This window comes from Acartia tonsa, chromosome 9 (genome assembly GCF_053477335.1).
Source record: "Acartia tonsa isolate MP-2025a chromosome 9, ASM5347733v1, whole genome shotgun sequence".
Classification (NCBI taxonomy): domain Eukaryota; kingdom Metazoa; phylum Arthropoda; class Copepoda; order Calanoida; family Acartiidae; genus Acartia; species Acartia tonsa.
The window spans coordinates 6,374,575-6,388,381 of record NC_137268.1 but is presented as its reverse complement, the minus strand read 5'-3'; the positions used below and the strand labels follow the sequence as shown (position 1 = coordinate 6,388,381).

The 13,807-nt window shown below is 30.4% G+C and overlaps 1 protein-coding gene across 2 annotated transcripts in view; it reads left to right on the top strand.

Moving 5' to 3' along the window:
- LOC145328087 (uncharacterized) overlaps positions 1-13,807 on the top strand; it is a 633,740-nt gene that overhangs the window by 238,489 nt on the left and 381,444 nt on the right. The window lies entirely within an intron of this gene.

Genomic DNA, 13,807 nt, shown 5'->3' with positions numbered 1-13,807 from the left:
TAGTTAGCACAAAATAGTTAAATAGTTTACATCCGCAGAAATGGAGAAACTTTGCCCATAAATTCAAATGAAACTCTTTTTATTTTACAGCAATACAAATTTTGAAACAATGTAAAATCATTTACAGAAACGCGGTTTTATCTTTCTTTCTGTTTTAATACTAAAGTATATCTTAAAATAAGTTATTTATTATTATAAATTTCTCTCCAAAATATTTCAATTTTAATAAATAATTCAATTAATCTAAATTTAGTTAAAAATGTAGTAAATATTTAAATTAATTTCAATAATGCAGGAGAACCATTATTAAGAAATCATACATTGATTGTATGTTTACTTGCCTGTATTTTAAAAAATAGAGACAAATGCAATGCAAAGTAAAAATTTAAGTTGTAAAGAAATGTAAAATATAAGTTTGACAAAATGTTAACAGTAAATCAATAGAAGAAAAAAAGTTCTTGTTGAATGTTGTATTTCTTTTCTTTCATGGTGGGCAGGGCACCCACTCTTTTCTCACTCCCTCTCCCTAAATGCCAGGAATGAGAGAATTAGAAAATACTATAAAAAAAGTAACAGACAAAATTTAGTTTTCGTGTGAATAAGAAGTCTTTAAAGTCTTATTAAGAAAACTATTTTGCCCCTACCAGTAATCTAAATGACCACCTTTTTAACAAAATACTCAGTTATTTTACTAGTTATGGAACAATGTGCTAATTGTAATTAAAATTAAAATCCTCAATTTTATGTGTTTTTCTTCTATGCCTGAAATTGTCCCTGTTCTTCTTTCTTTCAATTCAAAATCCTCATTGTTGAAAACTTGCAAAAATAGAGTTCAAATAGAAAATATCATTTCTGCTTTTAGATACTGTATCTATAGAAGTTTTTATAGTAGCAAAATTCTCAACAGAAGATTTAGCAAGAACACAGAATATTTTAATAAGAATTATGTTTATTATTGCTATCTACCCATTTGCATTTGAACTTATCAAAATATTGGTATTTAATTTTTTGATTTTGTAACTCATAAATTATTTTTTCATTCAACAATTTTTTGGCAGTAAAGATTGCAAAAAATGTCAACCTAAATTTATTTTCATTTTAAGTTTTACAATTAGATTTATAAAGCAAAAATAATCTACAATGAGCAATCTAGTTGATAATAAGTCTGGTCTTTTGAATAAGAAGTTGGGGTAAGGTATATATATTTTAAAGAGAGGGGGAGATCTCAAAGGGGAAAGTATGGTGGAGGTGGTGGAATAAATGCAAATCCTATGCACACAACTTTGATTCAACTTTCAGAAGTCAGAACTTTTTATTGACTTTAATCTATATCTAATTAGTAACACAGAACTACAATATCTTTCTATCTATCTATGTAGGTGTGTATATCTATCTGTCTATTGACTTATTGAAATTGAGCTTATATAACTATATATGTAAATTGTTTATCTTTATTCCTTATATAGATTTAATAGTTTTTTTTTATATTTCAGTTTTTCTATTTATAACAAATAAGAACTATTTATATATTGATCTATCTGACTATCTGCCTAACAGATACATCTACCACTCTAGTTATCTATTTCTATGTCTATTTATTTTGATATCTATCAACTATTTGTTATTTATCTGTCTATCTATTTGTCTATCTATTGGTGTAATGCATGTAAATCTATCTTTCTATCTTTTATGAGAATATATCTGTAAATTGTAAATTTACCCTTTACCAATTTTCAATGCACTAAAATGTCAATCTTAATTTGTAACATTTTAATGTTTTGGGGATGTATATGAATGCAGTGTCCATTGTCTTATCCCTTAAGATTCCTGATGTTGTAAGGTAGTTCATTTGTCTATATGTTCTCTGTATGACAAAGATAAGAAATGTTTATTAATGTTTTCCTAAATGTTTAATATTTTAATTGCAATTTACAATTAAAATCATTTGGCTCCTTTTTAGTTCAATTCAGTTTTGCATTTATGATTGTTATAATCCTTGTTCAATTAGATACAATATATATTTACTAGCGGCTTCGCCCATAGTCTCTAGGGGCTTTGCCCCAAGAGTTAATTAAAAAAATTAAATACGTGCCTAACGATTTGTTTTTGTTTTTGGGAGGTTTGTGGTGTCCCATCCCCCAAGAAAATAGCCTCAAACCACCAGAGGACCAGTCAGTATATTCCCTGAAGATTAGAATCCAATCGGGTTAGTGGTTACCGAGATCTTAAGGGAAAGGCCGGCGGACGGACGGACAGATAGATGGACAGAAACAGACGGACAGACAGACATCATTCTACTGTGTATTATAGATTACATGTATGTATCTAGCTATACTATCTAATTTTATCTTTGGCTCATATACCAAACCATTTTCATATTTCAATTTCATGAGAAAAGAGAAAGAAGAAGAGCTTGGGACATTAATGTATGTTCCCTCATATTAGCAAATGTGCCCTTGGGTTCTCTAGGTGATTTGGGTAATATACCAGAGATGGAGGGTTAATTAGGCTGTTTATTACTCCAGTCCCCAATGTTTTATAATAAACCTTTCTTATCTATTGGATTAACAACTTTGGGGACTGTGTTTCATTCTAATTGGTTGGTTCATCAAGTTGAGTGTCCAAACGTTTCAACCATTAATTATAGTCTACAGAATGGGTAATTTTGTGTATCATTATTAGGGATGTACATCATCTTATCCCCTTAGATCCCTGAATATTACCATTCTAAACATTAAAGACAACTATTTAAACAAATTCAAAATAAAAATCTGAAAAATAAAGTATCCAGCTGTTTTAAGAATTATCTCATTGGTTATTTTGTAGGTTAACTGAACATTAAATTTATCTTGGGCAGAAGAGAGGGATTAACTCAGTTTTGATATGCTACATAAACCATAATGGGATACTAGCATAGATAGATAGATATATATAGATTGTTAGAAAGATGGATAGATATGTAGATGGTTAAACAGAGTAATAAAAAGAAATATAGACTGATAGATTGATAATGCATAGATATTTAATAGATAAGTCAGCAGATATCAATGTTATTCATAAACCATGAAGGCATATGTAAAACTAGCGGCTACAACCCTAGAGGCCTATAGGGGCCCCTTCAGGAAAAATGATGGATCCTTTACTTTAAATTTTAGAAAAATAAAATAGACTAAGGTAAGAGGGTGATGCTTGTCTAAAGGCTTTTTTGGTACGGTGGAGGTAAACTCCCACAAATTAAGAAGATTCACTGTAAAAAAAAACCATATTGGTCCTGCGATTAGCGAGATCCTTTGCTGCAGACAGGCAGACAAAGTATTATTTATATTTTTCATTGTACTATCCCTACATCTCTATATATATGGGGTATAAACCATAATGTTCCTATTAGTGCAAAAGTGCTAGCTTTTTATTTTTCATTATGCTATCCCTACATCTTTATATATATGGGGTATAAACCATAATGTTGCTATTAGTGCAAAAGGGCTAGCTTTTTATTTTTCCTCTCTCCCACATTTCATTTTACAATTTTTACCAGGGAGTGAGGGGACATTGGACTGTAAATTATACTGGTAACCAAAGTTTATAACAAAATTATCTTATTCGTTGGCTTCAAAACTTTGGGTAAATTTAATTTTGATTGGTTGGTGGTTAGAAACTAGTATTGTCCAAACTTTGCATCCAATAATTTTTTCTACAGAAGAGGAAACTTTTTTGATCATTATTGAGGATATCAATTAACCATCCATTGTCTTATCCCCAATGATCTCTGATTTTTACTGTTTTATGTGTTTCTTTAAAGTTGATAATTTTTTTAGGTGAACTTCTAATCGGAAAATAGCAGGTATCTGTGATCTGTTCATTTGAACAACTAATCAAGCAAATTTACACCAATTATAGTTATCAAAAAAGTTCTCATAAAAATAACACTGTAAAATCATAGACCAGAGAAAAAGGTTTAGGAGAGACAGAAATGAACGACAAAAACACAAAAAAAAAGATACAAACAAAATAGTTAAAAGATAAAGAAAAGGCAGTAAGGAAAAAATGTAATAATGTTTTTATTGCTTTTGTTGGCCATATAATTTTTGCTAAATTGAATGAATACTTTTAAATACAATAATGCACTTACGTTGCGGCAGAAACAAGGATGACAATATTCAAAGGTTTTTTGAGGAAACTACCAAGAAGAAAAGATAATCAATAAATGTATAAGTAAAGATGTATAATCCAGAGCTGCCCAAGTGGAAGAAACCCTTCTGTCTCCTAGCAAATTGTTTTTTGTTAGTTTTTAGGTACTTGGCTTTGTTTATATTTCCAATGATAGATAACTCACGGGTGGACCCTCAGATGTAAAAACTTTATTTTAGTGTTTGGCCAAAATGACTTAGCAATTGTATCTGTAAGTACGTCTAATAACACCCTTTGCTATTTTTAAAATCCTAGAAAATTTTTTTTGCAAGAAAATTGCAAAAATTCGCAACCTTTTTTAGCACCACTACTTAACTCGAGTTTTAAAACTTTTTATATAAAACCCTTTTTACAAAAAATATCAATAATTACTTAAAATTAAATCTGAAAGAAAAAAATCTCATTACACGTATTAATTTTCATGTTTTAGGTCTTTTTTGAGGAAAGTATAACTTCCATATTTTTGACAATAATATATTTTTTTAACATTTCAAAGTAAAATATAATAAAACTTAAACAAATTTTCTTGAATTATCAGTTGAAAATTTCATCAAACAAGCAATTTAAGTGATGAAAATTTAATAAAATCATTTTTTGAATGTTTAGAATTACCAATTTTCTACATTTAAAACAAAATGTTAACAAAATTTAAAAACATTCTAATATATAACTTTAAAAATCAAGAACATTTTATAAAATGATGTTTTAAAAAATAAATCATTAAAAGGTATTAAAATGCATTTTAAGTTGCTTAAAATTAAAACGAGAATATCTTTTTACACTTTATTCTTTGTAATAGAGATTAATCATCATTTGCTGAAAATGAAACATTTAATAAACTAATTGAATCTTTTTGTGACCATATTTAAAATTTTTAATTTTTACACTAAGGTGTTTTTTAATAAAAATCTTTGTTAATTTCTGTTTTACGACAAAAAAAGAAAGGGACTTTTTTACTATTTCTAGGTTATCTTATGCAATTTAAACTATATAATATGAAATAAATTTTAATTGTCTTTCTTTTGAGCCACAAAACACTGTAAAATGTAACATATATGCAAAAATAACAATTTTTTTAATGAATATTATAATATCCTTATATGACATTGCATCAGAGCTTATTCTTTAGATCATATGTTCATGAAAAGTAGCCATAACTTGGAGGGTTGCGCTATTTATTAGAATATTAAATAAACTTGAATTGTAAAAATATTAGCATAACCTTTGTCAATTCAAATGCTTTAGGTATATGATTCGGAAAGTTAGTTAAAAAATAGAGAATTTGCTGTGTATACTGTTGAAAGACTTTCAAAAATGTGAATTACAAAGCAATCCTAAAAGATCGGGTTGTAGGCGAGTCTTAGTTGGGGGTTTTCTGATAGCAAATATTGCGTTATTGGTATACAATGTATTTTTTTGTTACAAATTTTTAAGTGATCTAATTATCCGATTGTTCTAATTTTTGGTATATTGATTCCTGGTACAATATTATAAGCAAAGCAACTCTATAATCAAGTCCTAAACATGCTGGTATGTCCGTAAACATTATCCTGTATCAAGACTTTTTTAACAAATTTACTCACAATTTTGTTTTGACTCTTATGCATTTATATTCTGATTATTCAGCTCTGACACTTTACAAGTGTTAATGTCCGTTTGTCCTACCATTTCAGAGCTTCGCTTTTATGGATTTTGTCATCCTTGTTTTATTAGGGAAAACATGAAAATGAAATGTATAAAAATCAGGTCTTTGTAATATACAATTGGACAAATTATGCTGTATTGTAGCTTTAATACTAAAGAAACATCCATTAAATTTATGTGTAAAAGTGAAGTTAAAAAGATTATGATAAAATTTCATTATGCACTATGAAATATATCTTTACTGCAAGGTTAAGATTTCAAATTAACTATCTTCATATCTTTTCTACTGGCTATCTTTATTTTGGCAATTAGTTTTGAAATCAGGCATTCAGTTTATTTTTTTCTAATGTTAGATTTAACACTTTTGGATAACTGAACAAATTACAATTCGTTTTGTGAATACTTATCTTATTTAACCAATATTAGCACTAGCAGCTACATCCCTTCAAGGCTTTTTGGGGACTTGATGAAGGGTTGTGGGATGGTTGACTCTCCACTTTCGATTCTATTTTTTTTTAATAAAAAAATTTCAACCTGTTTTTGTTATAGCGGGGTGGGGAGGCGGTTCTTGGAACGAATTCGGGAAAGTCAAAAATGTCAAAATCTTAACATGGACCTAAAAAAGCTTCATTATAAAGGAGAATCATATCGGTTAGGTGGTAAGCAAAATCCAATCCCTTGCTTCTTTCACACAGACAGGCATACATTCTGATACTTTTATAAAAAGGATTATTAAATTAAAAGTTATCGTTTTTTTTATAAAATGACCTATTCTTCTCAAGAATAGCCTTAAACCTGTTCTGGATTACTTCCAAACTTTCCCAAAATATTGTGAACAAGCTGCATCAGCAGCCTTTTAAAAGATCCTAATGTTTATACACAAATAGACATCCAGCTACTTTAGTAAATGGATTGAAGCTGAACCAAGTTGGTTATTTAGTTGACAATTAAAGGATTACAATAAAATCAACCAAAAGAGCAGAAAATTAACTCAGCTTTCTGTGGGAGATTTTATTTTCATTTTTTATGAGGGAGACAAAATTAAGGCTAGATTTAGCATTTATGAAACAATGTTAGGAATAGTTATTTCTTTCATCGTATTATAAACCGCTTTCCGCGGATATAGATTGTACAATTATAAGAGGTGAACTGAAATTAGTTTCCGAATGTGAACACATTTTCCTAGGTGTTTCCCAATCCTATCTCAATATTTGCTACTAGCTAAAAAACCTTCAAACTTCCAAAAAAAAAATCAAAATTTGAAAAATTAAAACTTTGAATGTATAATGTATAAATCGTTAATACATTCAAATTTTGATTTTTTTTTGAAGTTTGAAGGTTTTTTAGCTAGTAGCAAATATTGAGATAGGATTGGGAAACACCTAGGAAAATGTGTTCACATTCGGAAACTAATTTCGGTTCATCTTATAAGATTAAAACTAGTTTTTTAGCCCCGAGTTGCCGAAGAAAGCTGGATATAATACGATGATAGACATAGTTTTTTCGTATGGATGAGAACCGGTTCCTATCCACCGGATTCGTATGAATACGAGAAAGTATGGATCATGTCTTTAAAAAAGTAGAAAAGTTAATGATTAAAGGAAACATTTTTCTAAAGATGCATTAAGAAAACTAGTGGCTTAAAACCAGCCTCGAGAGGAGTCACTTTTGTGTAGAGTGCTGATTTGAAAAAGCCTGAAAGCATACCGCGATATAAAGAAAAAAAAGCTTCCCTAAAGAGGCATCCTAATCATAAACTAATTTAAAAGTACTTTTTCCCAATTAAGAATATACTTAACTTTTTATATCATCCTTATACAAAAGTAACAGGATGTCTGTTTGTTTGTCTGCGTGTTTGTACCGAAGGATCTCGCAAACCGCTTAACCGATCGGGTTTTCCTTAACAGGGTAGATTCTCATGGGTCCTGGGAAGGTTCTATTCTAACTATTTAGGGGGAGGGTACCACCACCCTACCTAGAGAAATAAAAAAAAATATAAAAAATTACGTTTCTCGATTTAACAAAGAGAGTTCAACGAAACATTAACGTCAAACGCAACATAAACATATCTAAATATAAAAAAAAAACATTAAAAGTGCCACTAGAGGCCTTTAGGGGCGTAGCCGCTAGTTAAAAATACAGAGCTCAAAACATCCAGAATCTCTGAAATAGGGGAGGGAGTAAGAGAGCGCGAAAAATAACAATCCTAATTTTTTAATAAATCTTCTCTTTTTTTCTTTCATGCAAAACTATTTTATTTGTGAAAAAGTAAATTCTAAAGTCGTTGAAAATCAAAACTGAATAAAACAAGAAAGCGAACGACAGCTATTACATATTGATTACATATCTTTCATGTTATCAATTCATTCCATCTTAGTTGTTATCTATGCGAAAATCATTCAATGGAAATATTTCCTGATATTTCTACAGGCAAGGGATACAGGTTTAGACAATTAAGAAAAATAATAATCCTCATAATTTTTTATTTGGTCTGTATTTTAAAGAATATATTATATAATTATTGGGAGCAAGAACAGTTTATTCATTGATTTAATCGCAATTGTACTCTCCCTTTCTGAATAAACAAAATTTGCTCCTCAATTAGCAGGGATAATTTAAATAAAAACAAGGATGACAACATCCATAAAAGCGAAGCTCTGAAACGGTAAGACAAACGGAAATTAACACTTGTATAATGTCAGAACTGAATAATCAGAATGCGAATGTATAAGAGTCAAAGCAAAATTGTAAGTAAATTTGTTGAAAAACTGCTTGATACAGGATAATGATTATGGACATACTTACATTTTTAGGACTTGATTATAGAGTTGCTTCGCTTATAATATTGTACTTTGTTGTCTCAGGAATCAGTATACCAAATATCAGACCAATCGGATAATTAGGTCACATACAAATTTGTTGTTAAAAATGTAAAAAAAATCAACATGTTTAAAATGGACGTACGGACATTCTGGTAATGATTATAGAGTTGCTACGCTTTCTAACTCGTACCTAACTACTAAAGGAATCACCATGCAAAATTTAAAATCGATAGGACAATTCTAACATGCCTAAATTAACGAAAAAAACTATTTTAAAAAGTAAAAAAATCAACATATTCAAAATGGACGTACGGACATTTTGGTAATGATTATAGAGTTGCTACGCTTTCTAAATCGTACCTAACTACTAAAGGAATCACCATGCAAAATTTGAAATCGATAGGACAATTCTAACATGCCTAAATTAACGAAAAAAACTAATTAAAAAATTTTAAAAAAATCGACATGTTTAAAATGGACGTACGGACATTCTGGTAATGATTATAGAGTTGCTACGCTTTCTAACTCGTACCTAACTACTAAAGGAATCACCATGCAAAATTTAAAATCGATAGGACAATTCTAACATGCCTAAATTAACGAAAAAAACTATTTTAAAAAGTAAAAAAATCAACATATTTAAAATGGACGTACGGACATTTTGGTAATGATTATAGAGTTGCTACGCTTTCTAAATCGTACCTAACTACTAAAGGAATCACCATGCAAAATTTGAAATCGATAGGACAATTCTAACATGTCTAAATTAACGAAAAAAGCTATCCGTTACGGACGGACCGACCCTAATTATAGAAAAGCTTCGCTTTTAACAAAATATGCTAAATTGTCAGGGATAGGTTTCCTGAACACAAATAATAATTAGCATAATTGTAAAATGACTGCATATTTTAGACCTTTATCAAATCTTGTCAAAAAGAACTATATGAACTAAAAAGACTTTGTTTATTGGTACCATAGAAGTTAATGGGTGGAGGTTATCCCCTCAAACATTGAAAACCTCAATTTACCCTTAAAAAAATTTTGAAGAATACATAACAATAACCCTTCTAAAACTTTGGACCCTCTAATATACCTTCTTTAAAATAAAAAAGCTTGAACGTCCCTGATTAGTGAATGTGCATAAAATTTATAAAGTATTAAGAATATTGTGCAATTTATTCAAATTATTAACTTATTTTTATCAATCGTTTGTTAATCATAAAATTTGTAAACACTTAATCGATCTAGACTGTGACTTTCTGTAATATTTTTTTCTAAATGTTGTAGTTCGTTATTCCATGTCTACTTGTGAAAATATTTATCCTTGTTTAATGAAAATTTCTACTATTTGACTATCCATCTATCATTATTTTTAATTATCTAGTGATTTGTTGAATGATTAATTTTGATTATTAGTTAATTACAGACAAGTAATTACTTTTCATTGTAATTATCAGTGGTTTTTATTCAAAAGATTTTCTAAAATAGATGATTTTTTGGTCGAAGATTGTCTGCTTTTATTGTCCAGAGACGTGCAGTACACATGGGAGGATTACCACACCCCTTTCCAATACTTTCAAAGGGACAAAAGTAAACAAATTAGCAGTAAAGAGGAGGGAGGGGGGGAAGACAGGTTAAATCATGCAACCCCCAAAAGTCTTATATACACAAATCCAATTGCTTATTTAACAAAGTGTCTATTTTAAATATCCATTTATTTAAAATTGCATATTGCATGGGAATCATCAAAACATGCATCAAAAGTAATCTATTGTAACTTTTAAATCTAGCAAGTTCTTCTTGAAAATTAATTTTTAAAAAGTTTATTGAGACTAAAAACACAAACTTAGTAAGGAGTAAGTACCAGTGGCGTGCACAGAGTTTTGCCATGGGGGTGTGCGAAGCGCACCCAAATATTTTGACTTTCTTTATGTAATCTATAATCTAGGGTTGGGCCGGATATCCGGTTTGGCCGGTTATCCGGCCATTTTCAATATCCGGCTGGATACCGGATATTAAAACTATCCGGTTACATGAGATCCGGCTGATTTTTGACGCCGGATATCCGGTTATCCGGCCGGATATCCGGTAAATTGCCGGATATCGAACGTTGGCAAGATATCCGGTATCCGGCAAAAAAAGTATCCGGCCCAACCCTACTTAATCTACTTTCTGAAAAGTATCAAAGTGTCCTTATATTGGCAAATAGACGGACGAAGAGCGCAATTTTTTGTCACACCCTCCTTCCACAGCAGCTGTTCAAAGTTAGCAGGAAGACTTGGAGGATTATGACCTGCAGGATCATACCTGGAACCTAAATCAAGTATGGATGTTATATTGTATGTTATCTTTTGCTATATTTAAGTATTTTACGGGGATTTAAAGTCATATAAGAGTTTCATTCTGTACCTGGATGATCCAGCAAGGTTTTGCTGGCAACCTTTGTCCTCCAAGATGATGCTTTCAATTATAAAATGAGAAAAAAAACGGAGGTGGGGGGTGTTGGGGGTTGGTGGTTCGACATTCCCCTATTTTAATTTTTGTTAATGTTAACTTTATAAAATATTACAAAAAGGGGGGGGGGACGAAGTAAGAACGAAGGATGATGTAACAGGGGTGTGGAGGGTAATTAATCTGTCTATCAAAAGTGTTTTTACAAATGTAGTATATATTTTCTAATAGCTAAAAGTAAAAGTATAGAAAGTACAGATACATACACGGTAAATTATTCTATTGACATATAACAACTTTATTAATACCTATTCAAGAATCATTTTTCAAAGGGTATAAATAAGTTGTAGTTTTGTATAAGCATCCGTTTGAAAGTCTGATTAATGAAGTTATCCCTCTGGTTTTTAAGTATGTTAAAATAATAGTCAAACATGCAAATATAATGGTGTGCATAAACTTACGCAAATTATAACATCCAAATAATGTTTACATAGCAAATAAATAAGACCAACTAGCACTTAGCTTTTGCTGTAGCAATATCCGATTGTAATAATTTGGTACTAGTAAAACAACATCAAATTGAATTCCCATCTCTTGTAGAAGATACAAATTGGGAGATTAAAGGGTTATAGATTGTTAATTTCTTTTCCCCTGAAAGATAGATGGACAGGACATGTGAAAAGATGGATAATGAATTGTATTAAATATGTTAACTCAATAAGTGAACATGCAAACATCAATTAACTCATCATTTTATCAAAGTTACTTTAGTAAAGTTGCTTAATAAAAACAGTTGTAAAATTAACGATTCCATAATTAGCAACCCTTAATTAAAACAAGGATAACCACATCCTTAAGTAGCGAAGAACAAAAAGATCATCGCTGGGAATATAGACAAGGAGATTTCAAGAGCCAGCCAGGATAGAGATATTCCAAAAAATCTAACTCTCTGTTATGTGTCATACTAATATTTGAAAAGCCACTCAGTTTTAGCCCTATTTCTTTCACACACAAAAAAAATAGAAAAACCCGGAGGGGAGGAGGGAGTAACGTTCAATACCCCCACCCCCCCACCCCCCTTCCATGACATTTATAGGTAAAAAACTCTTTTTATAGATTAAGGTGGCCTTTCTTCAAGAAAGATTTCAGACAATGTAAGAGAAAAAGGATTGTATTGTCAGATTTTATTAATGCAGATGCTACAGGTGTAAAAGTGAGGGTTAATGATTCCTATAGGAATATGATCTTCTTTTCCTCATAAAAAATTTACACAACTATAGTCAATTATGTAATAGTTACACTAGTACAATCTCTGCAATCTTGTAAAAAAAATCAATCATGTAGCAATAGTATATATTTTAATTTTTGAGAGTTTTACTAGATCACAGAGAAATTTTATTTGTAGATTTTATAACAATCTAGGTTAGATTTTGCTCCCCGTAAACATGATTTTAGGGGGGGTTTCGAGGTTGTTAAGGCTTTAGGAGGTTGTATTACAGAATCAACAGTTTTTACAAAGAGCCTAGCTTGTTTGTAAGGAATTTCGATCACTGTTTGTACCAAAGATATTGCTAACCGCTCAGCTGATATGGTTCTCCTTTACAGTTTAGCTTCATATAGGTCCTTGGAAGGTTCATAATAATTTTTTGGGAGGGTACCACCAGCCTGTTAGAAGAAATTGCACCTAGAAAAAAATTACCCCTGCAAAACAGAAATTTAATGCTTTTTTATTTTTAAAACTAAAATTGAAAGTAGTGTTCATCTCCAAGAAAAAAATAATCTTTTATTGTAAGATATAAAAATCTATCCAAAATATATTTGAATTAATGTTTTTGGCATTTTTATGTTTTGCGCAAATTGTATTTGCTTATCTTCAAACAAAAACTTTGAAGCTCAAATTTTGCTAATGAATGAAACATCTGCTAATATGATATAATTTGTTATTTTTTGTTTCATCTTTAATTATCATGTTTAGGCTTAATTTGTTGCTCTATGCGTAGTTGCTTCCTCCATAGCCTTAAGTGGATGGCAAAGTATGTGAGAAAATAGCCTAAAACCTCCCAAAGTCATTCATAAAGCTTTCCCGAAAAGAATAGTCAATCAATCTAATTCACCAGTTTTCAGGATCATTAGCTACAGACGAAAAAAATCTACTTGTAATTAATTTTGTTCTTTTGTATGTTTTCTTGTCTGTACATCTGTTCATCGTTTGACCGTCCATACGGTTAGGTAAGGGATTGGACTTCTAAGAGAAAAATATATTTATTTTGAGAAAATATTGTATACTCTGTTGCATATTTTCTTTTCCTTATAATTTGGAATTTAACTTTAAAATGATGTTTATTTGCGTGATGACCCTAATTCGAATTATTTGGAACCAATTTAGGATATATTTACCTAAATAAACTATCTATTTCGGGGTTCGACAGTCGCATTAAGCAATTTATTAGCTACAAATGTCTGTCAGCCGCTGAATCAACTATAAAAACAGCTACCACGGTCTTATAATCGGATAGATTGGTTTGTATCTAGTAATTGGAAATAAGATGTTGTGTGGTATGCGGCAGCTCTGGACCATGCAGAAACCAAGACATTATAGTGATGCTACGCACCTAGCTAAATCCTGTTATTCTACAATTATAAAGCCACCTGAAAATATGTCAGATAACGGTACTGATTTCATCTCTCAGTTGTCCTGCAAA